This window comes from Alligator sinensis, unplaced genomic scaffold, assembly GCF_000455745.1.
Source record: "Alligator sinensis unplaced genomic scaffold, ASM45574v1 scaffold173_1, whole genome shotgun sequence".
Lineage (NCBI taxonomy): Eukaryota > Metazoa > Chordata > Crocodylia > Alligatoridae > Alligator > Alligator sinensis.
Window position 1 is genome coordinate 160440 of NW_005842207.1, and position 23684 is coordinate 184123.

The 23684-nt window shown below is 45.3% G+C and overlaps 1 long non-coding RNA gene across 1 annotated transcript in view; it reads right to left on the reverse strand.

The window, feature by feature from the left end:
• Positions 1 to 205: 205 nt before the first annotated feature.
• Positions 206 to 23684, reverse strand: part of LOC102368133 — a 31683-nt gene continuing 8204 nt past the window's right edge. The window contains exons 2-3 of the long non-coding RNA XR_324195.1: positions 14411 to 14520; positions 206 to 313 (exon numbers count right to left, since the gene is read on the reverse strand). This is a non-coding gene — a long non-coding RNA (uncharacterized LOC102368133). The remainder of the gene's footprint in view (positions 314 to 14410; positions 14521 to 23684) is intronic.

The following is a 23684-nucleotide window of genomic DNA, read 5'->3' on the forward strand; positions in this document are numbered from 1 at the left end:
AAATGACCTTTCTTTTTACTATACTAAATGTCAGTACATATCACTGTTATGGCACCAAAAGGTAACAGAGATACTGGATAAATGTCCCATTAAGAATTTCCTAGCAAGTAGATGTCAGAGTTTCAGTATGTTATTGCAGATTTCTAAAGATAGCCCTAATAACAACGTATCAGGTACACTAGCAGAAGTCTCTCTCTTCTTTTTTTGGTGGCTAGCCACAAAAAAAATACTCCAGTGCGTAGCTTCCACACACACACACGGATGGTTTGCTTTTGATCTTCATTTTGTGTTGTGACACCAGTGCAAAATGCAACTAAAAAAAAAATGGGAATGGAAAGAATTTACAGTATTTTGTGCTGATGAAAGCAACTACACAAGGTGCAGATCCATCCAAAATCTGGATCCCAGATTTTGAAAGGAATAAGGGAGCAGCAGTAATGTAGCAGTTGCAAGAACGGGATAGTGAGCATGCATTGAGGCCAGTTTTATAAAGGAATAACCTGGCAACCAGGCTGCATTGCTGAGCTCCAAGTGTTGCACCAAATTAATACCTGTGAAACCCACCACTTTCTTCAGGTGAATTCGTCATTCTGCATTAGTAATATCTGAACTTAGTTTGAACTCCTGTGACCACCCTCACACTGTAGCTCTTGGGCATACTATTGCCCTCTGGCAGAGAAGAACTTGGCTTGCCCTCCCAACCATCTGATAGCCTGTGATCTCACCTGCCACATCTTGTTTTTTCCTATGGTTATAGGTCCTCAGCTCAGTTGGAAAGGGGGGTGATGGATATTTGGTCTCCACATGCAGTCTCCCGGGCCTGGCTCACCTGCACAGCAGCCTCTCTCTCTCAGACCTGGCTCACCTGCTAATGGCTCTGCAGCTGAGCTATTTCCACTAGCAAAGCTCCTATTTGCATGCTGCTTCTTCCCTTTGCCTGGCTTCTGTGGTCAGGCCTTTTATGTGCTCCCTGGAAGAGGCTTGGCCTTCACCCTTAAAGATACAGGGCCCTCTTTATACATATTATGGAACCTTTACCACTATAACTCTTCAGACAGTTTGGGGAGTATATGGAAATCTATGGTCTGGCAAGTTCATTACTAAAATTTGGAGGCAAGAGTCTTAATCCTTTTTCCTTCTGCTTCATTTGCCACCAAGACAGAAACTTGTGATCTAGTTCAGTGGTTCTCAACCTTCTTCATACTGCAGACTGGCAAACATATTTAAATTTTCATGTGGGGGTGGGGGGGGGTTGCAAGGATCAGATCAGGTTGGGGCACCGCAGGTAGTGGCCTGGGGGCACCTAGCTGGGGCTGCCCAGGAAGAAGGGGCTCTGCTGCCTTCCCTAGGAGCAAGCAGCGGAGCCACCTCCCTGCCCTCCACCCTGGGCATTTCCTTCACCTGCATCCCCCCGCTCCTAGTTGCTGCTTGGCCTGGTGCATGCCCCCATAGCTGTTGCATGGGCAGTGCCTTGCTGGGCATGGACATGGCAGTGCAAGCAGGATGGGGCACACAGAGTTGGCTGCCTCCCTCTCTAGGCTGTCCCATGGCCCAGCTTTAACCCTACACATGGCTGCCAGCAGCCAACCATTCATGGCCTAGTGGTTGGGAACCTCTGATCTAGTTTACACAGTCCATCCAACAATGCAGGTTGTCATGATTTGAGAGGTAGCATGTGCGCACTGTTTGCTCTTTCCATGCTGGAGCCTCTTTCATTAGAAACTAAAAACAATTTCTTGGAGAGAATGCCCAAAGATGGTTGCACTGTGGCTCCTTGCTTCAAGTGTTTCATTCCTGTTGGCTAGAAACCTTCTGAAGAGTCACAAAAATTAGTGTGTAGCAAGGCTCTTAGAGTGCTTAGGCTACAGCCTACTTAAAAAAAAAAAAAAAAGCTTTCTGTAGCTTCCCCCATTTCTTGTTCTGATGTGCCACAGAGATGGGGGAACATGAGCAAACTGCAGTAGAATAATCAAAGATGGTAATGTATACCAAAAGTCATGTTGCAACTCAGGTCTATCGTTAGAATGTGGATTTGTTAAGTGGGTTAGGTATGGTTTTCATAAACCAAATTAAACGGTGGGTTACTCAGCTACGTTTTTTAAAACAACTAAAACATTCAAAATACTGACATCCTGTAAGTGTCTATATCACACTACAATTAATAGTTTTCTCCTCTGGTAGGAATTCACAAATAATTGAAATATGTTTCAAACTACTGTGCAACACAGAGAGAAAATAGCTGTGGCATTTTTCTAAGTCGCATAAAATAGCAATCAGATTGTTCAGGGACTACAGTGAAATGCAGTACAGAGAAAACTCAAGGTTCATTTTAGAAGCCATATTTAAGGGGTAATGTCAATCAAGAAAAATTTGTTTTCCTGTCTGTTGAATGAAATACACACACCCGTCTAGCAAGCCATTTAAACATTGGGGACTTTTTGTGCAGAAAAAAAAGCTGTCCAAGGTTCTTTTGTTGTTAAAGCTACTTTATCTTGTTACTTGATAATCATTAAAAACAACTGCCTTCAAAACAAGGAAGTTACTTCCACAGATGTTCCTAATACTTTGAAACCCACTTAGACCATATATAGATATTTTGGGTGTTTATACACATACTTCAGGAGTGGAGAGGGAGAGTTGCTTTAAATTAGAGTGGCTCTGAAAGATCTTCAAGATTTTTTTCCCAGAGCAGAAAGTGGCTGGAAAAATAACCTGGGAACAATCAGGCTTAAATTGCTCCCAGGACAGTTTCCTTTTCTTCTGAAAGAACTCACAGGACAATTCTCCAGCATCCCAGGGTACTCCCATTCTCCTTCACCTACCCTCCAGAGATGGTGTTGCTTGGGATGGATTCTATTGTTCTAGCAAGGCAGGGAGCAGATCATATTCCCTTTACAATCCCCATATTCTGCTTTAGGGACATACAGGATGACCCTGAACAGTCTCTGTCAGCTAATTTGTCACCAGGCAAACTAAGGGAAACTGCGGAGCATACCGAAATGTGGGTAGAGGCCTCCTGGCTGTGTAGTGTCAGCAGTGCAAGACACTTCAGCATGGAAAGAGCAAACAGCATCCACACGTTACACACACAGTTCCTCAGGGGATCAGCATTCCACCGTCTGTTCAGGAAATGCCACCCCCACCTAAGAATTCTCCCAGATCATTTGAATATGTATACACAACCTTAAGGCTTTGTTACATATTGCACTTCGGAGCTGCTTAAAATGTTGATTGGTGTTATGCTTGCTTGAGTTTGGAGTAGTCGCACCTTAAGGCTAAAAAACATTATTAACTTATTTGATTGTCCCCCTACCCGTGCAATTGTGCCTTGCCACTAGAGGGCTGGCAAGTAGGGGCCTGACTAGGAGCTACAGCTGTGAGTTTGCTAGCCAGTACAGGGCTGGTGAGCCAGGACAGGGTTCTGTACCTGCTCTAGGGTGTGCAAGATGGGCTGAGGGGGAGAAAGCATGAGTCGGGGAAGCGGAGTTAACAGGATGGGGTGGGTAATGACATGGGAGGTGGGGGAAGCATGGTGAAGTGAAGGAAGTCAGCCACTGAAGGATTAAAACAAACAAACAAACAAACAAACAAACAAACAACATAGACGTGAAAAAGAAGGAATTTAAAAACAAATAAAAGAGGAAGTAAATTAAAAAGGTCTTATGTTTTAATAAAAACTTGGCTTTGGGATCAGGGTAAGGGGTGTGCTGGTTATGTTTTCCGGGGTGGCTGGGAGGTGGGAGCTGTGACAGAAGTTGCTTTTGGGGGAGCTAATGCCCCTCCCATTGGGAAGAAAGCCCCAGCTTCTGCCCCCTACCTTTGGACCTGTCCATGCCCCGTGACCTGGCTAGCTGGCATATGCTCTGCAGGCTGTTTGCATGGGGTTGTACTCCTGGGGGTGGGCAGGTCACACCCCCAGGGGCAGACGGGGAAGTTGGCTTGGTACCAGAACCAGCCCCTAGGCTGTAGAGTTCAGGGGGTGGAGAGTTTGTCCACACAGAACAGGAGGGTGAGGGAAGGGACACTGCATCCTGGGATGCTGGAGGACTGCAATTTGGGCCGCTTGTCTGTGTGGAGTGACCACACATTAATGGAACATGAGCTGGGGAACATGGATCAGAGAAACCTGCCCTGAAGCAGTGTAACTAAGTTGTCTAAAGAGTACTTAAAACTAGTTTCAGGTGTTAATGTGTGGACAATCCAGTGGTTAAGCACTCTAGGAGCCACCTGAAATCAATGTGTAACAAGGCTGTAGCCCAAGTACTCCAAGAGCCTACTTCAGATGCTATGAAAGCTTATACCTTTCTGAATGAATTACGTTTTTAAAAAGGCACTACCCTGCCCTGCCTTCTCCCCGATTTCAGACTAGCATGACTAATTCCCCCTCTCTACTTCAATTATTATGTAGATTGCACAAGAACTATCAGCGCTGAAGTTTAGGAGTGTAAGTGCCACCCGTTATAGTGGAAATGGTTGAACTCCTTTGTGAAAGTGGTGTCTCTAAAACTGAAGACAGGTCAATGTCACAACTGAAAGAGGCATATCAAAGCCATTCAGGGGAGAACCGCTTTGCTGTGTATGCATGCATAGGCACATACTTGCACAAAGGCAGAAAGCACCACAGAGACAGAGAAAGCAATTTCAGACGCAGCCCAGATAAGCACTTAAAAAAGAAAAGAAAAGCCTAGAGAGCTTTTGGGCCATGCCTGTGGTGAAAGTCTTGCATCTGTGAGCAGTTGGTCTTTGTTTTGATACCTTTGGTTGCAAAGAAACAGGATTTTGCTTCTTCCTCGAAGAGATACCAACTTCTAATAATGAATTTCTCTCAATTAAAACAGCCTCAAAACCCTAATCTTGGGCTAATCACTTATGCCAAGAAAGGGTATTAATGCATTTAGAATGAAAGATGAATGCCAAGAATACAAGTCTGCCATAAAGATAGCTCCAAATACTACAATAGCTCCTACAGCTCTATTTAAAAAAAATTAATAAATAAATTTAAAAAATTGCAGTACGAACTCTCCATACATATGAAGTACAGTCCATGCTCTGAAGAGCTTAAACTCAAAGAACAACTCTGGCAGAGACGTACTCAATGGACACGTCCCCACATGCAGGGCTGTATGTTTGCTGTGGCACAAATAGCAGCAGCACATATTTGTGCCACTGCTTTGTGCTCCAGGGCACACCCCTGCACATACACTGGTGTGCACCAAATTTTTCTAGATGACGTAGGGGAGGCTGGCCCCAGGAGCCTGATCTGGGTCCCTAGCGGCCTCCTGGGGCAGCAGCAGCACCAATCCAGCAATCTGAGCAGCAGCCAGAGCATGGCTCTGGATAGCCGGGCTCCATTTTTGGTGGCTTAGGCTACTGCCGCATGTGCTACGCTGCTCTTTTTAGCAGAGGATTTTTTTTTGACACCAGGATTTCCTGATATCAAGTTTGCATCATGGCGCACATGCAACCATTTTCCATGTGCAGTTTGCAGTGACTCAAACAGCTGAAGCACCGCAAACTGTATGTGCACACTCGTTTGGATGTGCCCAATGGGGGCATCTACATGTGTTATTTACTGCAGATTTGATTGAACAGCTCTGCAGTAAGATGTCACTGTCTACACTTGCAGAGCTATTAGGCCATTATATAAAACTAATCAACTCTGCCATAAGATAGTACAGTAAAAGCTGTCTTAACTGGCATTCTACTATCCAGAATACTTTATTAACTGGAATTTCCGGCCGGTGACAAGGTGGGGAGGGGAGAAGCTCGCCATGCCCCCCTCCGCTCTGCAGGGGTTTTCAAAAAGGTTGCCTCAGATAACCAGAATTTTTAGATACCCAGCACTCCCTTACCCCACTCATGCTAGTTAAACACAGCTTGTACTGCCTGACAAGTACTATACTGCAGCTATAATACTATACTATATTACTGCCTGCCAACCAGCCCCACACTGTAGCACCCTCATGCCCGAGCCATCCTCTACATAGAGCATTGAGCCAGGGCAGAGAAGCTCTGGGCTGGCAGGCTGACCCCACAGGTTCCCTGCCAGCCGGGGCTGTACCACCATTTTTCAACATGCTGTGGTTCTGGGCTCACATGTAAATGCTGTGCCCGGGAGCAATAAACTGTAGCTCAAACTGTGCTGGAATGTATTCAGGTGCACTAATTGCATGTGTAGATGCACCCAACATTACTAAATCCAAACAGTTAGAAAAAAAAAACAAACAAACCTACATTAAATCTCATCCTTAAAAAAAAAAAAAAAAAAAAAAAGAAGGAAAAACCCCCCAAAAACCCCAACCCCCCCCACCAAAAACCCCACCAAACCATCCTTATAAATCTTAAGACAACTCTGGTGCTTGATACTCAATGTATATTTTCAACTACTATAAGGATTAGAAACTCCCTCATATAAAAAGTGAAAGACAAGATTCCTCTCCTGTTCTCATTACTCCAGGACCCAGGGCTTTAAGAATACTGTATCAGATATCATGAGACTTGACAAAGAATAATTATCCCTGTTATGCAGCACTCAGAGCTGGGGCCAGGTTTTCAAAAACCAAATGTTCATTTAGCCACCTTGCATCCTTCTACACAGATTCCTTGAAGATTACCAAAAAGCATTAACAGGTTCAGAAATATGTCCTGGTAAAAAATAACAAACCATAAAACGCACAATGTATAATGAAAAGCAGCACCATTTTCAAAATGAAAAGCACAGGCAAGACAACAAGAGACTGGAAGACAAGCAAAGTGTCAAAGATAGCAAAAAGTTCTTTGGGCTTCAGCCTACCCAAGGACCTTGCTCTGTGTACAGCTTGCATTGATAGTAATAGGACTTGCACAGTAGACAGAGAAACAGACCTTGGGGAAAATCCTCCTCTTTGATTATCAGTGCAGATATCCTTTCCAGAGTGCAATTTTTATACTTATTTTATGGGCTTACACAGTCATGGATTGCATATGAAACACATAGTAGATCTATGGGCAAGATCAAACTTCCTCTAAGATGCTCACATACATAAAGCTGAGGATGTTATACAGAACTGCTATTTTGGAATCTGAGGAGACCAAATCCACCTCAGAAAACTAGAGCATGCCTGTGTTCTGGGGAGGGGATGGTTAAGTGATAGGAGATGACTGTTTAGGGTCTTACACCCATGGCTATTGCTATGGTGTTTGGGCAAACATTTCTAGTCACAAGTTTCTGGGATGAAAAGTATTCATTATAGAGTTGACAGAGACTCCAGGAAGCCCTCCTGCTCTACTACTCCACTGCTTCTGCACAATGGAACTGCAGTAGTTGCCATATTTGGGGGGCCCTGCATTTCACCCATAGTAAACGGAAGTTGAAATATTAATTCATTTTTTCTTTCATGGAAGGTAACTAGACAATGGACCAGATCCAAAGTCCACTGAAATCTTTGGAAGTTGTTCCATTGGATGACGTTCTATACGCCAGACTAATGGCTGCCATACTCAAGTTGAACCTGACTATGCTATACCCAAAGGGATGACTGGTGAAAGTGAATAGTTGGCTTTGCAGGTAAAAGGTTAAGAAAACTAGCTACTTACCAGCAGTGATTGAAGAAGCTAAGTGGGCTGAGTTCTAGCCTGCGCTTCCGGTGGGGAACATGTATGGGGACAGTGGGTTTGAGGGCTCAGTGTTGGCATATTTTGCTGTAAATAGCAGGGCACCTTTATACCCTTTTTGCCCCAGGGACAGATGCTGGTATAGGTCTAACAGCAGGCTGCAGGGACTGCTCTCTGCCTCATGACTTGGCATTTCATTGTATTGGGTAAAGTGATGCCCCCAGGTTAATACCCTAGTTTGATAACCTTTATTTTGCAAGTGGGGCTGCCTGAGGCCAAAGACTGAGACTCAGAGAGCTAGAGGGCTGAGAGAGAAAGTTCCAGGGAGGACAGACGGAGAGAACTGGAGTGGCACAACGAAGACCGTTTCGAAGCAGAGTCGGCTCTATTTGGGATGCTGGTACTCTTGGAAGGAAACACCCACCCACTTCCTGAAAGCTGACCAAAAAGAAGGAACTCTGAGGTGGGGTATCAGGGATCACCCGGAAGCCAAGGACAAAGAGCCAGGTCTCAAAGCCAGGGCATTTCCTCTTGTGAAACCATCCTAGGACTGGCTGCAGGGGGTCCTCTCAGAAGAGGGAGCCTGAAAAAGGATGCTTCTTGGGGAATCCCAAGGCAGAGATTCCCTTTGAATATAGCATTATCCCATGACACCAGATCAAAGTAATACCTCCCCCACCCAGGATAAAAAGTTAGATTTCATGCAGTGCATCTTAAATCATTCTTGCAAAAAGAAATCTGCCAAGGATGACTTGATGATCATAATCTTAAAAACTATAGGTCAAACCAAATTTCAGAGCTATGAGGGACTGATTACTGAAGCCTCCTGGATACTGCAGAGACACAAATCAAGTTTCTTCCCCCCTCCCCCACACTTTTCTCTCTTCCTTTTATTTTTTCGAAATAAAAAATGTCTTATGAAAGAGAGGGAGATTTTCAAGAGAAACTAAATGGTTAGGATCACAAGTTTAATAAAATCCTTCTGAAATAAAGCTATAGATTATTGTTTTCAAGAACCTACCATAAATAGCATTTCCAGCCATACACATAGGTTTATACTAACTTTTATTTAGAAAGAGCTAGAAATAGAATAGTAAAATGTTAGAAGGCGATTCAAAGCATCTGTAGCTAGAGCAACTGAAGATGTTACAAAAACAACTGTAGATAAAAAGGTACAGAAAATTCAGAACCACTCTGAGCATGGAAAGCACCTTTAAAAACAAAACAACATAACAATCCAATTCACGCAGCATATTGAAAAACCACATCTTGTAAGACAGGGTTATAATGCCTAAGAGTAGTGAACAGGAAGAAAGATGCTTTTACAAAGAAAAGATTGAAGGAAGTGATTTTCCAGAGCCGGGAAATGAATTCACATTACAGCTTGTATTAACTAACCACGCAAGAAACTGCCAAAGAAACTGTTCACCTAATGGAGGCTATGGTAGAACATATCTGTGTGTCTTCATGCTGCACTTTTATATTTTGTCGACATCTGGCATCAGATTATTTGTTGTCAAAAGATGCCATAGCAATATGCCTGTAGCTCAGATTAGAACCCCTGGGCATTGTCTCAGTGCAGCAAGACTGGCAAAGCCAACCCTGGTTTGAGGCATGGCTGGGACGTACGAGAGTCCTGGCAAATTCCACCCCCCGTGATGTGCAGTGCAGAGTGCAGGCTAGCCTGCACTAACACCCAAGCAGCTCCAGAACAGAGACGATACTAAAGGTGAAGTTGCCCCTGGTGTTTTGCTGAACATGACCTATTTTCATATCTAGGAATCTAGAGTGAAAGAGAAGGTGAAGCACCATGCGTCTGAGAGCAACATTTCAAAAGCACCTTAAGTTCTGTTTACACTAAAGTTGCATAAGTCTTGAGATACTCAAGCTAGCTGTAGGACAGCCACAGGAGCATGAAGCTCAGTGTTGGCTAGCTGCTAGTTTGCTGCTGGTACCGGTGCCAAGACAGGTCCCGAAGTGTCGGTAGCACCCTTTTGTGGCCATGCTAACCCTGTTCTATTCCAGCTCTCCCTTGCATCCCTTCACAGTCTCAGCTGCTGTACCTTGATAAAAATCCTGGAATTATCTTATTGATGCTGTCCTAACCCTAACCCAACTTACTTAGTCAGACCCTCAGTCTGCTACCAAAGACCTATCTTGAGTTCTGCCAGCAGTTACCAGGTACTACATGTCCTCCCCATGGGCCCTACCTGTGCCTTCGGTTATTAATCATGCTTTTGGAGCAGATGAAGATCATAAATACCACCATTTAGTCATGCCATGCTTGCAGATGTCACTCAATCATTTTTGTTGTTTCCTGGCTCAGTCCATATGTTCTGCTGCTCAGGCTCTTATTTCTTTTCCAAGCTTCAGCCTTTGAGGCCTTGGCCCCTTTTTTCTCATGTGGCTTAGCTTGGCTGTTCTTTCCCTGTTAAAGTGACAGGAGCAGAAGCCCCTGTTACACTACCCATTTACTGCTAATTTGGCATCTCTACACTACACTGCAGTTACTCCTGTGACTGTCACAGATGTAGCTCAAGACTCTTAGGCTAAATACAGACAGTCAAGAAGCCCTGCATAGATTGAACCAATAAGAAAGTGAACATTCCCTTTTTGATTCTGGAAATGCAGCCACATGCCTACAGTGTCCCAGGCCAAAAGTCAAGGGGCACTAGACCACCCCTCTCTGCTCAGCTGGGACCAGGCAGTTTGGGCCAAAGCTAGCCTGCCCACCCACCCTGGGGGGGCAGTATGCAAACCATCCTGGCATGTCTGGGAACTGTGAGAACTTGAATCTGGAGGGGATCTGGGACAGAATTTCAGTAGACTGATTTAACCTAAGTCAGTTAAGTCTGATCCATTCAGGTTTAAGTTAAACTGGTTTCAGCCATTTTGAAAGCGGGTTGTATGTACTGAGCTTCTGTTGTGTTTGAACTGGTTTCCAATAATTTATACTGATTTATGTGTAATTTATGTCCCTAGCCATAAGTAACTTCAGAGACTTTAAAACTAGTGACCTTTTAGTTTGTTTTTGCTTGATCAAGAGCTGTTATACTGAAATCACACAGATGCAAAATCAGGAAGGAAGCACATGGCAAAGGTGGGATCATTAAAGAGATCAGAGAGAGTTAAAGGAAACTGAATATAAAGGGACTACTGATAGCAATAATGAAGATCTCCAGTTTAAAAAAAACAGGGGAAGGAGATAGGAATTATGGTATGCTCTATAAATTAACTGCAAGTAAAGGGTGTCCATGTGTGCACAAAGAGCTTTTCCAACACAAGTGGGAAAGTGAAGCAAGTGTTTCAGGCCAGGTAGAGACATCACACTTGTACCCATAAGTATAGACTGGTTTCCAATTCCAATCACTTAGAACAGAAGTTTGGTACATGCAGGGTGGTTTAAAATGGCAGAACTTGGTCTAAGATTTGTTCCTCCCACAACTCCCCACCCCAAAGGATAAATGTGTACTCCATTTGCTACTGATCTAAACTACTTTGCTTACAACCCCCTCCCCCCCCCAAGACTGTGCAACTTACACTGAGTCTGCCCCTAGTTAGGTACAGACATTCAAGGAGCCTCAGTCCTTAAAGATCTATAGTTTCCCCACACAAAATAGAGCACAAGCATTTACAAAGGATGTTGCAATTTGATTTTTTAAAATTGGATTACAGGGATGAGCAGGGAAGGTAGGAAATTGGTTTTCTTATAGGTCACACCTTAAATAGTGTCCTTAGTTTAACGTGTTTATTTGTGCCTTGCACATTTAGAAAAGTCTTTAGAGACTTCACTAATAAAATCCTAAAAGAATAGGGTTGGAAAGAACATCGGGAGGTCATCCAAGTCCAGCAGTGTCAAATTAATCTGGCCCCTGGGGTGGATGAGGGGTGTAGAGCCAGGGTAGGATTAGAACAGGTACCGGGCATGTGCTGCCTGAGGTGCCCATACTTGCCCACCCCTGCATGCTGGCACTGGTGCACGGGGCCGGTCTGTGCGCCTGATCTGGACTGACCCCAAAGCTAGCGCACAGGGTTGGACCAGCAGAACCTGACATTCCTGATCTAGTCCCAACTGTTGCTTAAGGAAAAACATTCCAGTCCAAACCATCCTGAGCAGATGCCTTTCTAACCTATGCTTAAAGCTTTTCATTGACAGATTTCACAGAGATTCTCTAGGTTCTAGTACTTGACAGTCAGTGCAAAGCACTTCCTAACTTCTAACTAAAAATCTTGCCACGCTTAGACTTATGTGGTCATATTGAATTTCATGTCTGTGCAGAGGGGTAGAACTGGGGCTATTAAGTTCTGCTTAAGCTCTATACAGGAAAGCATGCATAATTTCAATTACAAAGCACAGTGAGGGAAAATAAGGTGACATGCATGTTGTGTTCACATTTTAAACATCTTTCAAGTTTTAATTTAGCAAGCTAAGAGAAATTGGCAAATACCTTGTTTTCTATTTGCACCTGCCTCATGAGTTTGTCAGTGCCCATATGCTTCTAGTTCCAGTTAAGACAAAGTCAGTGTGACAATGATGCTATTTTAGAGTCCTTTGAACTTCTTTTGGTCATAAACACCAATTCATATCACTGCAACTGTCTTAAATAAAAGACAAAAAAAATCTAACTAATAATGCACACACTAGCTTAGATCTTTTTTACACCATCTTGTAAGGAAAAAAAAAGCCAACTCTTTCAACAGCTGGTCTCAAAAATATAAATTAACATTAAAAGATTTAAGCCTGCAAACAACACAACTGAAAGACAAGATATTAAAACTATCGTGTGTAAAAATTTATGTAAGGTTCCTGATTTATTTTGAATTTAAATCCGAAGTGTGTTTGCATTTTCTATGTGGCTGGCTTGGCCTTTGGCTCTGGTTGGCTAGATACCTGCAGCATGGGTTATCATTACCCCCCACCCCAATTCCTTCTTGTTTTGTAACCACTGACAGCTGCCTCAAATAATAAGTTATCTGTGGGCCATATCCTGTCACCTATAGTGGCATATATCCACAGTAATTCCAATGAAGTGGCTTTAGATTTATGCTGGTACAACCAGCCACAGAATATGGCCCTGTATTACTACGTCTATCTATTTGCAAAGACCCATGACCTCAATGGTATTAACAGGTCTGGGGATGGAAAAGACAAATGAGACTGGTCTTAGAACTGTATAACTAACAGGCTAATGTTCTAAACAAGAAATTAACTTGTTTGGTTTAGCTACAGTAGTGGAAACATAACTGGTTTCTTTTCAGTGTTGCCAAACTATTGATCAGACATCTAAGGGCTTTGTTACACTTCTCTTGTGACATGCCATCTTTTAAAATGCTTCCATCTGCACATTAATGAAGGAAAATGGATCCTAAGTGTTCCCCAAGCTTCTCAAGTTTATGCCACTTTGGGTGAAAGTTAACCTTGGGTTGTGCTACCCAGCTCATGTTGCAGTAACAGCAGTCAGTTCCCAAAGACATAAGGCAAGTAGGATGCACCTCCATCAGCTCCTCCACTCCTGCTCTGTGGATGATCCACCCACCCTCCTGAGCTCTGCTGCCGAGGGGGTGATACTGCCTAGTGTGACAAGGGTGACTTCTAGGCCCAGTGTTAGCTCCGACCCACCCCCCGGTCTCCGAGCAAACTGTGCGCCTTGCTTGCCTGCCATGCTTTGTTGTTAAATAATTAAGATGTTAAATAGGCAAGAGGCTGCCCTTCCAATACCCCAGTTGTAACAGGGCACTGTTTACATGCTCCAACCACCCCTTATGTGTCTGATGCCTCACAGATGTCCCCACCAGTGGTTTTCACTGGGTCTTTATACACACACATACGGGGCTCCAAGCCCTTGGCCCCCTCACTGGGGCTATACACCCCTTGGGGCTCAGGTGGCCGAAGCTGTGACTGGCCCTAGGTTCTTACACTCCAATGCTGCCCCCTCACTGGAGCTCCACACCCCATCCCTCACTGGGGCTCCATCAGGGTCTACCAGCCCATCCAGCTCAGGTGACCATAGCTCTGCCTGGCCCTCTACCCTGGGGTATTGCACCCTGTGAAGCTCAGGTGACCGCAGCCATATCTAGCCCCCTCCCAGGGCCTCTGCAACCATAGGACTCAAAGAGCCTGGGGGCTGCTCCACGTCCCTCCCCCAACCTGGACCCTGCCTCAGAAGTCCCATGAGCCTGGGCTCCCTCTATGCAGATCAAACCTACCAGGGATGTGGAGACTGGGGTTATGAGGCACCCCACACTCCAGTGGGAGGCAACTGGCCTGGCATTTCCTGGGGGGTCCCACACCACTAGGAGCCCCACCAGCCCCCCCTCCCTTCCCCTTCCCCAGCAGGGTGCAGTTTCATGTCTTACCCAGGACAAATGAGGCCCCCTCCTTCCTCATAGCCTCACTCTTTACCTCCGAGTGTTACAGGAGCAGCTCAGCCCAATATTGCCTCCCTGGCTGCTCTACCAGACTGCTGTCTTTCTGACCTATGTTTGAAAATGGCCACCACAATCAGCCACCTGGTGGCTGCCTGCTCCATCCCTTAAAGGGATGGAGCACTAAAGCTGCTAAGTTGCACCTAGCAACAGGCAGGGTCCCACCGGTGCTGACTGGAGAGTTCAAGCAGCAGGATCATTGGAACTGGGAGGTGGAAAAGCATGGGGGCTGGGGCTTCCATCCTGGGGTCCGGGGGCAGGGAGCTGCGCTGTTGTGGGGAGCCCCTACTGACCCCCAATCCCAGTCCCCTGACCCAAGCCCAGTCTCTCCCAGAGAGGGCTGCACATTTTACCTGGAGCTGGGTGAAAGCTGGGAAAAAGTTCAACTAACCTTGGTTCCTTAAGGCGATGTGACATTTTTCCATGCTGCTTGGCCAGCTCTCCCCGGCCAGATGACTTGATGGAGATGAGGCTTCCTTCTGCACCAGCTCTGTTCCTGTCCTGGGATAGGGGAAGTGGATGAGGACTATGCTGTAAAGAGGCTGGAAGCCGAAGTACGGAGCCTCTGGGCTTCAGTGTCACAGAACACAGAACCACAGAGGAGCAAGGAAGTGTGCTTCCCTCTGGCTCCATGCTCCTGCCATGCTAAACCCCAGCAGCTCCATGCTCCAGTTTCCCCTGCCAGCACAGAGTCACCGTGGGTGTAGCACAACAGAAGCATGAAGCCACAGGGAAGCATACTTTCCTGCTGCCCCATGCTGCTGTGCCAAGCTCAGGAGGCTCCTGTGCCAGCACAGAGCTGCTGTGGTGGGAGCATGGGGCCTCAGGGAAGCATGCTTGCCTGCTCCCTTGGGTCCAAGCTCCTGCCACACTAGGGTGGCTCTGTGCTGGCAGCAGAGCCAGCAGGATTTGGCATGGGAGGAGCACAGAGAAAGCATGCTTTCCCCTCGCTGTGTGCTTCCATGTGCTAAACCCTGGTGGCTCCGTGCTGGCAGGGGAAACCAAAGTGTGATGCTAGTGGGGTTTAGTGCGGCGAGAGCATAAAGCCGTGTGGAAGCATGCTTCAAGGCTCCTCACAACTCCATGCTTCTGTCATGTTAAACCCCAGCGGCTCCTTGCTTTAGCTTCCAGCTTCTCTGTGACACAGCCTTTTGCTGCACATCCCCACCTCAAATTCAGGACATGAGGTAGGTGCAGAGGAAGCCACAAGACACCTTCAAGCCACCTGGCCAGGGGAAAGCTGGCAGCACTCGGGGGAAATGGAGCCATACAGCATGGGGAAATTTCAATTCGCCTGAGTAACTGCTGTTAACTGAACTTTTCCCTGGCTTTCACCCAGCTCTGGGAGAAATATTGCAATATTGCAAAATATTGGCAAAGGTAAAAGAACGAACTTAAAAATTAATGGAAGTTTCTATAGGGATAACTTGATAATTCATCATTAAAATGAATGGGAGTTTCTACACTGAATAGGGACAGGATTCAGTTCTAAAATAAGCCATCTGCCTACAGTGTTCCATATTTTAGACCTTTTTCATAAGCTCTGAACTGCTTATTGACTAAATGCAATTGTTGACAGGTAGACCTCCAAGGGAAAGTTGAAAGCCGAAGCTCAGAGATGGTATAGCAGATATAGCAGCAGGTGAGTGGGAGCTGGAGGGCTGAGGGATGGAAGGATCAGAGAGGGAGAGAAAAGTCTAATCCAGCTAAAAAAGGATCAGCCATGTACCAGAGCTGGCATGCAGGGGTGGGCAAGTATGGGCATCTCATGAAAGACATGCCCTGTGCCAGTTCTAATCATGATTCCTAATTCAGCTAAAGAGGATCAGCCAGAAGAGGCCATTGGCATTTTTTTTTTTTTTTTTTTTGTAAATCACAGATATACAGGTGTGGGAATGCTCCAGCAAGGCCTTCACTAGTCTAGGACATAGTAGGTTCTTGAAAGGATAAATTAAAGCAGGGTTCTGTGACTGTCCGAGTAAGCCTGTTGCACTGATCCTATGCTTCCTTGGGCTCCCAATACCTTATAGGGATTCTCCAGGGCACTGTAAAAGGTAATTGTAGGATGGTAAGAGAGAAAGGTAATTTTTGATTTTATAGCTCACTGGATCTGGTGTGGTGGTGATTTAATGCCATCCCCTTCTAATCAACTCCCATTGTACTCAATGGAAGCTCTGCTTAAAAAAAAAGTGGTCAGCGATACAATTTATCCACGATCTGATGTAGGTTGTTTTCATGGATGGGTAAGCCTGTGTGCGCCTTAATGCAAGGTAAGGGCCTGAAATTATAAAATATTCCAAAACATTTTTTATATTCTACTGCTATAATATAAATATAATTTATTCAGGGTTCCCTTTTTCAAGCTTTTCATCACACATTAGGCAGGACTAGACTTCTCTCCTCCCTCCCCGCCTTTTTTTTTTTTTTTAAAATGAAAGCTGAAAATCATTCAAAATGAATAGCAGCAGCTGAAGTTATAAAGGAAGAAGCACTTAACATCAGGACCCTCATGATTAAAAGAGGGGTTAACAATACTGCCAAAAAGCCAATCCATTCAAAATATAGTAGAGGTTATCTAGAGTTTAAACCATTTGTTAGAATACTCTGGTATCTTTTCATTAGTGGGGAAGACAGAGAAAGCTGCTGATTCAAGGTTTAAATTTATGCCCTAGGCATAGTAACTGTAGACTAGCATAAGCCCAGGTGATTACAGGAAAAATTGATGTTGTCATCATCTCCTTCTGAATGTTCAGTTTTTGGACAAGACTGAAGATGCAACTGAAATCTTGTCCACTAGGGGGAGGTACCTCCATAACAAGGATATAGTACAAAAACCACCAAGGTAATTTTAGGGAACTAATTCTTCATGCCCATGAATTGATAAGCAATATTCACATGGCACATTACTTGCTCAAAGTAGCAATTCATTTTTTTTTTTTTATGCAGTGCTCATGCATAAAAGTGACATTATGTAACAAATTGAATTTCAAATTAAATGGCAACAGAACACAAACTTATCTTACTATAAAAGTTCTCCGTTTAATTAACGTAACACTTTACTCTTTAATAGGTTCGCAGGAAATTGTTTGATAAAAGAATAAAAGGTTCGATTTGTATTTCTGGCAAAGTTTGTACTGCATTCAGCTCCTTTAAAAATAAAAAAACCCCCCATGAATCCCGTTAACCTTTCATGAAATAAATGTTAAATGGCTTTCAAATAGTTATCATTCCAATTAAAAGTGAGTCACAAAGAAAAAACACCTATTTAATGTTATATCTATATCTGCCCCCACATGCACAGTTTTTAAAATTCTTTTTGTATTCACACACTATCATTAAGGATATTAATGCCAAGGAGAAAAGTACCAAACCCTTGAAGAACATACTTCAAAACTTAACCACATGAGTGGTTGCATAGAATTCAGTAGTGCTACTAAGCCTATGCATAACATCAAGCTTGTCATGCTATTTGCTTTATTGGGGCCCAAATCCTTCGTTCATATAAAATTATAGGAACTCAAGTGTGATAGGACTGAATAGTATATTGGTCACATTTTGCAGATGCACTGGATTTCCAATTTAATTCTTTCAGTAGACTCATGCATAGTTTATGGTTCCTAGTGAATCCTGCAAGCAGCAATAATAGTATGTTGCAGGACTATATGGACTCTTCATTTAAAGCAGGGGTGTCAAGCATACAGCCCACAGATCGAATGTGTCTTGCACATTGTCCACCTCCTGTGCTGGCCCTGGGCCTCAAGTTCACTATCACATGGTCGGCACTAAACTAGCCCTGCATGCAGGGCCCAGGATATATGCTGCATCTGGAGCCTGCTCTGGGACTTGCACTGCATGCAGCACCTGCATGGGGCCAGTCCAAGACCCTCCCTCTCATTCTGAATCCAGTGCCTGTAGTGCCCACTCTGGTTGGTCTGGACTGTGCTGCACTCTGTGTTGGCTTCACCCAGTCTAAGTTGGGTGCCATGTGCAGTGCAGGTCCTGGAGTGTGCACTGCAGTCTCAGATCAGCTAGAGCGGGTGCTGGATCTGGTATGTGGAGGGCAGGAGTGGGGAGGCATGGGTTCCCTGCATGTCAGATCCCAGTACCTGCTCTGGCTGAGGCCTAGAGTGTGCTGCACATGGTCCCCACTCCAGCTGGTCCATGACCTACACTGCATGAGGTGCTCGACTCAGGCCAGCTGAAGCAGGTGCTCAATTTGATACCTGGGGGTGGAGGGAAGGGGTCCATGGGCCTGATTTGGCCCATGCGGTGTGTCCCATGCCATTCATCTGACTCATGGAATAATCTCATGCCATTCATCTGGCCTACAGGACCAGATGATTTTGACTCCACTGATCTAAACTACATATTAGTTCATTACTTATGTAAATGTATATTTGTAATATACATCAATTTGTGTATTAAAAAGAACACCTGCAGCTACTGTTTATTCAAAGCAAACAATACAGGTTTTGATTTCATATTTCACTTCCTTTCTCCAGTTTTCCAAAGTGATGACCCCAATGTAGTTTCAAAACTTAATAAGAAACTTAAGTATAAAAAAAACTTAGCTCTTTGGTATTTTGAAGAGCTGTATTTAAGGAGAAACAACCTTATATCATATGCTCTCTTGTTTCTGTTAACAACCGTAATACTGTTTTCCATTTGCATTAGAGCTTGATGCCTATATTTCATCTAATCATGTGCTGATCCTTCTGAAATGCTGAAGGCTTACATTTCTCAGATACAATTTGAACCTCTAAAGTTGTTCTATTGGTTATTTTTTGTCAGTCAATACTCCAATATGAAAAGCTGATTCCTCTGCCATTTCATAACATTGCATTATTTATCAGTTTGGGGCCAATATTTCCTCCATGTAGAATACTTTGTAAAGGGTAGAGAAAACCTGGCAAATTTAATTGAAGTTTCCAAGGAATGCTTCCTCTGAAGGGCGCAGGCTGTCACCTGCAGGAGAAACCAAGGACACTGTTTCCTAATCTCCATTTCCTTTAAGTTCTAGTTACATTTCATACAGGGGCCACCAAGCTGTGGCCCATGGGCTGCATCCAGTCCATGGTTCAGAAAGGGCTTTGCCTACATGGCAGTTGGGAGCGGTGACTAGAGCAGTGCTGACAATGACATAGGCAAATCTGGAAGTGCTCCATAGTCAGAGCTAAGCTTTGTTAAACTGTTGCCTCTTGTACTGCAAAACCCGTCATGTAAGGCATAGGAAGCAAGCAATACAAAGCCCCTTGTATTTGCTGTTTCATTGTCTTAATACAGTGATTCTCAGCCAGGGAACCAGGGCACCCTGGGGTGTCATGACAGCATTGGAAGGGTGCCACTGGGAAAAAGGTGATAAATGCGATAAGCACAGGCCCCAGTGAGGAGACGAGTGCAAGCTCTTCCTTTTCAGGTGCTCCTCCTCCTTGTGTTCACTGTAATGCAGACTCTTCCCTGCCAGCTGCTCCTTCTCAGCCCTTCTTCAAGCACCATACTAAATGTGTTATTTTGAAATGGGGGTGGGTATTACTTCACAAAAGTTAGAGGGGTGCATCAAGTCTACAAAGTTTGAAAGCCACTGTCCCAGTAGCTTCTACTGGACCTTATAAAATACTGCTTCCCCTCAGCCAAGGTATTCTTCCCATATCTACCCTGAGACAGAAGCCATCCTGTGAACCCTTTCAGAGAGAGGAAGGCATAAAAAAAAATTCCTTCAAAAAAGATCTGAAGAGACAGGAATTTTTAAACCTGGTTTTATTGGGCTGCCTTGTAAAAGCTGGTTGAAAAAGTAGTGAGAAAATGTTTTGACATTCTGTTTTTAAACAGCCCTTCGGATAGCAAGTTTCATTAATATTTCAGTTTTCAGTAAAAATGTTTAGATTTTCATCCAAATTCAGTTTGGACAACCCCATCATTTCTGAACTAGTTCTACTCACTAAGATAGGGGCAACTGGCGACCCCAAGCACCACCTTAGGAGGAAGGAAGGCACAAGCATAGCAGCCACCACATTGATGGCCCAGTCATCATTGCTGGCAGCCCATGCACAGAACTGCCGAAATACACCTCTGACTTGCTGCCATGTTGCACTGCCTTTGAGATTGCTCAGGCTGTAGCAAACACAATAACAAGGCAGGGTCAGCCCTGCCCTTCACTCACATGGCCCTGGTTGGCCCTAGAGCAGGAATTTTCAACAAGTGTACCCCTTCTGCCTCAAAGTTTCAGCTCATGTACCCCTTTAGATTTTTTCTTGTTTTTTTGGGGGGGGGGCAGGGGGGTGGGGAAAGTGGCTCCAGATGTTGCTGCACCCTGGCAGAGGCCCAGGGGGAAATATACCCCCCTCAGACCTATGCGTGGGGCAGAGGCAGCTGCTGCTGCAGGCTGGACTCTACACCCCACTGCCACTGCCCCAAGATGCCATGTACCTGCTGCTGCCAGGCGGGCAGGGGACAGACAGACACCCCCCCAAGCAGGTAAGTGCATATGGGGGGAAAGGGCAGGGCAGGGGGAGGCAGTTAGAGACCCCCACAGTGCAGGAGGGAGTGGGGCAGGGACAGGGGTTAAATGGGGCCTGGGCCAGGCCATGGGACAATGGGAGCCCAGCACTGCATCCAGGGGCATGGTGGGTGGGGGGCTCCCACCACTGCATGCACCGCAGGAGAGCCAAGGAGGGACATGTGCCTCCCTAATCTGTGCATGGGGCTCTGCTCTGCACCTCACTGCTTTGGGAGTGGCACAATGCCATGTGCATCCCGCCTCTGGGCAGCTTGCCTCTGGGCTGCTGCCCACCCAGAGATGGGATGCACATGGCCACCACGCCACTCTTGAAGCAAGCAGTGGCAGCGAGGCACAGAGGTTCTGAAGTGGGGGAGGGGGGGAAGGGGAGGAGTGTATTTCTGACCACTCCGAGGAGCAGAGTCGGGGGTGCGGGAAAAGAGGGCAGCAGTACTCCTCTGCAGGCTGCACAAGCACTGCCCAGCTGGCCGGATGCAAGGGGAGGGGTGTGGCAAGTGGCAGGTGCCACCACTACCCACTGCCCCCTGTTTTCTCATGAGTGGTTGCATGTGCCAGCAGACTGGCCTCATGCCTGGCCAGTTGTACACCATATGTCAACAGCCCACAGAGCCGCATGTGCGACTGGCCATGGGAGAGTAATGTGGGGCAGTGATGGTGGCCACCGTATGCGACTCCCCCTGCCCCCATTGGGCCGGGTAGCACCTATGCAGTTCACAGAGGGCACTGCTGCCCTCACCTACCCCGTCCCTGCTCCTGGGAACGGGCACAGAAACACACTTACCTCCCTTGCCATTGAGACCCTTGTGGCTCTGCAGGAAGTGGGTGGTCGCGGTGCCTCCTCACTGTCAGCTATTGGCTGAGGTCAGTGGCTCATGGCCAGTCAGAAGAGTTAGCGAAGGTGGGGGGCAGGGAGGCACTATGATGTGCCATGGGGCCGGTGGTGCCTGGCATGCCCCTCCCCTGGGTAAGAGGTGAATTGTGGGAACATGGTGAGGGGACACACTGCCACCATGCCCCAGGGCATGCTCTGTTCCTGCCTGCCCATGCATACCCCTATGACCTAAGAACCCCTAGGGGTACGCATATCCCTGATTGACAACCTCTGTCCTAGAATGTTACCAAATAAAGGACTTATACATTCAGTTAACACCAAATTATTAGTTTTAAGCTTGATGTACTGTGCTGGACTTCAACTGAAACAGAATTTGCTCAGCTAGTATAACAGAACACCGACTGCAGATCTGTAGCACTGTAAATGGAATTTAACATAGCTTTTAGTTGACAAGTAGAGGATTTTGACCAGGCATCAGCCCTCAAAAAAACCCAACTACAGTAACAAGCCTAGACTGTAGCAGACAAATACATTTTGCTTTATAGCTCAGATAAAATGATAAGCTACAGTTTAGTTATAAAGCTCCCTGTCCAAACAGCAGGTTGTAGCAGCACAGCACAGCACAGCACAAAAGAGCATGGGATTAGGTAGGTGTTCCTTTGGAAAGTGTACCTGGGAGGAAATGCATTTCCTTGTGATAATACAATGGAGATGATGAAACACTTTGATGGAAGCTTTGAAAAGGCAAGAATAAGGTTAAGCCAAACAGATCAGAAAAGGCTAGACATAGCTTATACCTTGGGACTGGTTTTAAACTGGCTTGCTACCTGTGTCCTGGGGTACACAGGGCTTACTTACTTTTTGTGACTTAGCCCTTAACCTTGATGATTCCCATGCTCTGTGTCAGTTACTCCACAGAGTAACTGCCAGACAAAGTGAAGTCACAGTTTCCTGAAGTATCCACTGATTATGCATACATTGCACCTAAAGTGACCTCTGGTCTTGCCTATGCAAATATGTTGGCTATATAAAGGCGAGTGGCGTGCATGGGAAAATTTGTAGTCTAGGGGCACCTATACATGTGCCAATGTTTACTTTGATGTGTGCTAATTAGTGCACACTGCAGATGCAATCAAGTCTGCTGGAGCATACTAATTAGTAGGACTGTGCAAGATGGCACCATTCTGTTTCGTTTTGAGGTTTCGACGGAACAGCGTTTCCTATCGAATTTCATTTCAATTCGAAACAACTGTTCCGTTTTGCGTTGTTGAAACAGTAAGGCTGTTTTGACGTTTCACTAGATCGCACTGGGGTGGGAAGTCAGCCCAGCTGGGCTGATTTCCTATCCCCCACACTAGATCATGCCTGGCTGGGCTGACTTTTCATCCCCAGCACTATGGTCAAAACATTTCAACTAGCCTCGTTCTGTTTTGAGGCTGTTTCGACACCCTGTTTTGTTTCGATTTTGCTGTTTTGACCTTGAAATGAGTTGAAACAGTGTTGAAATGAAGTGGCCAGCAAAATTTCTCACAGCCCTACTAATTAGCACACTCCAGCAATCTCCACAACATGTCTATTCAGTATCCCCACACTTCAAAATGGTGGCGGAGGCGCTTTAACTAACTCTTGTAGAATAAGTTTTAATTAAAGTGCCCCTGCCACGGTTTTGAATCATGGGATGCTGAATACATGCGATCTGAGAGTCCTTTAAATTAGAATGGCTATCAGAGCTATTATAACTAAAGCACCCTCCCCTCCATCCTAGAGCACACATATGGGTACCCTAGGGTGTTTGGCAAACACCTCACAGTTAACAGACCCAAGTATATGTCAGATCTTCGAATCTCACTCTCTCCATCTATAAGATAGGGATATGTTGGTAGAGAGCTGCTTTACACAGATGTTTTTGGATTTGGCTACACAGTATTTTTAAAGAACCATTAAATAGAGTAAAAAAACCCCATAAAAACAAACAAAAAAAAGTATTAAGGCCAGTCAGTGGCAGAGGTGAAATATTCTCAGGAGTTCCCAGTTCCTACTGCTAGAAGACTTACACTTGGACCTCTTAAAAGTTTATTAGATTATTTCAGAAGACCAGGCATTATGAGGCAGCTTGGGCTCGAACATACAGCCCAAGCTGCCTCATAATTACTGCACTCTTACACTTCAATCTAGCACTCAAGCACACACAAACAGGCTCACTGAAGGGCTATTTCTGTGGGTAAATGTTTTGATGGGCAAGGTTCAGAGGATTCACCACCCTGCAGCAATTGAAGAGGCTACAATTGAGATTATTACTAGAATTGTATGTAAGAT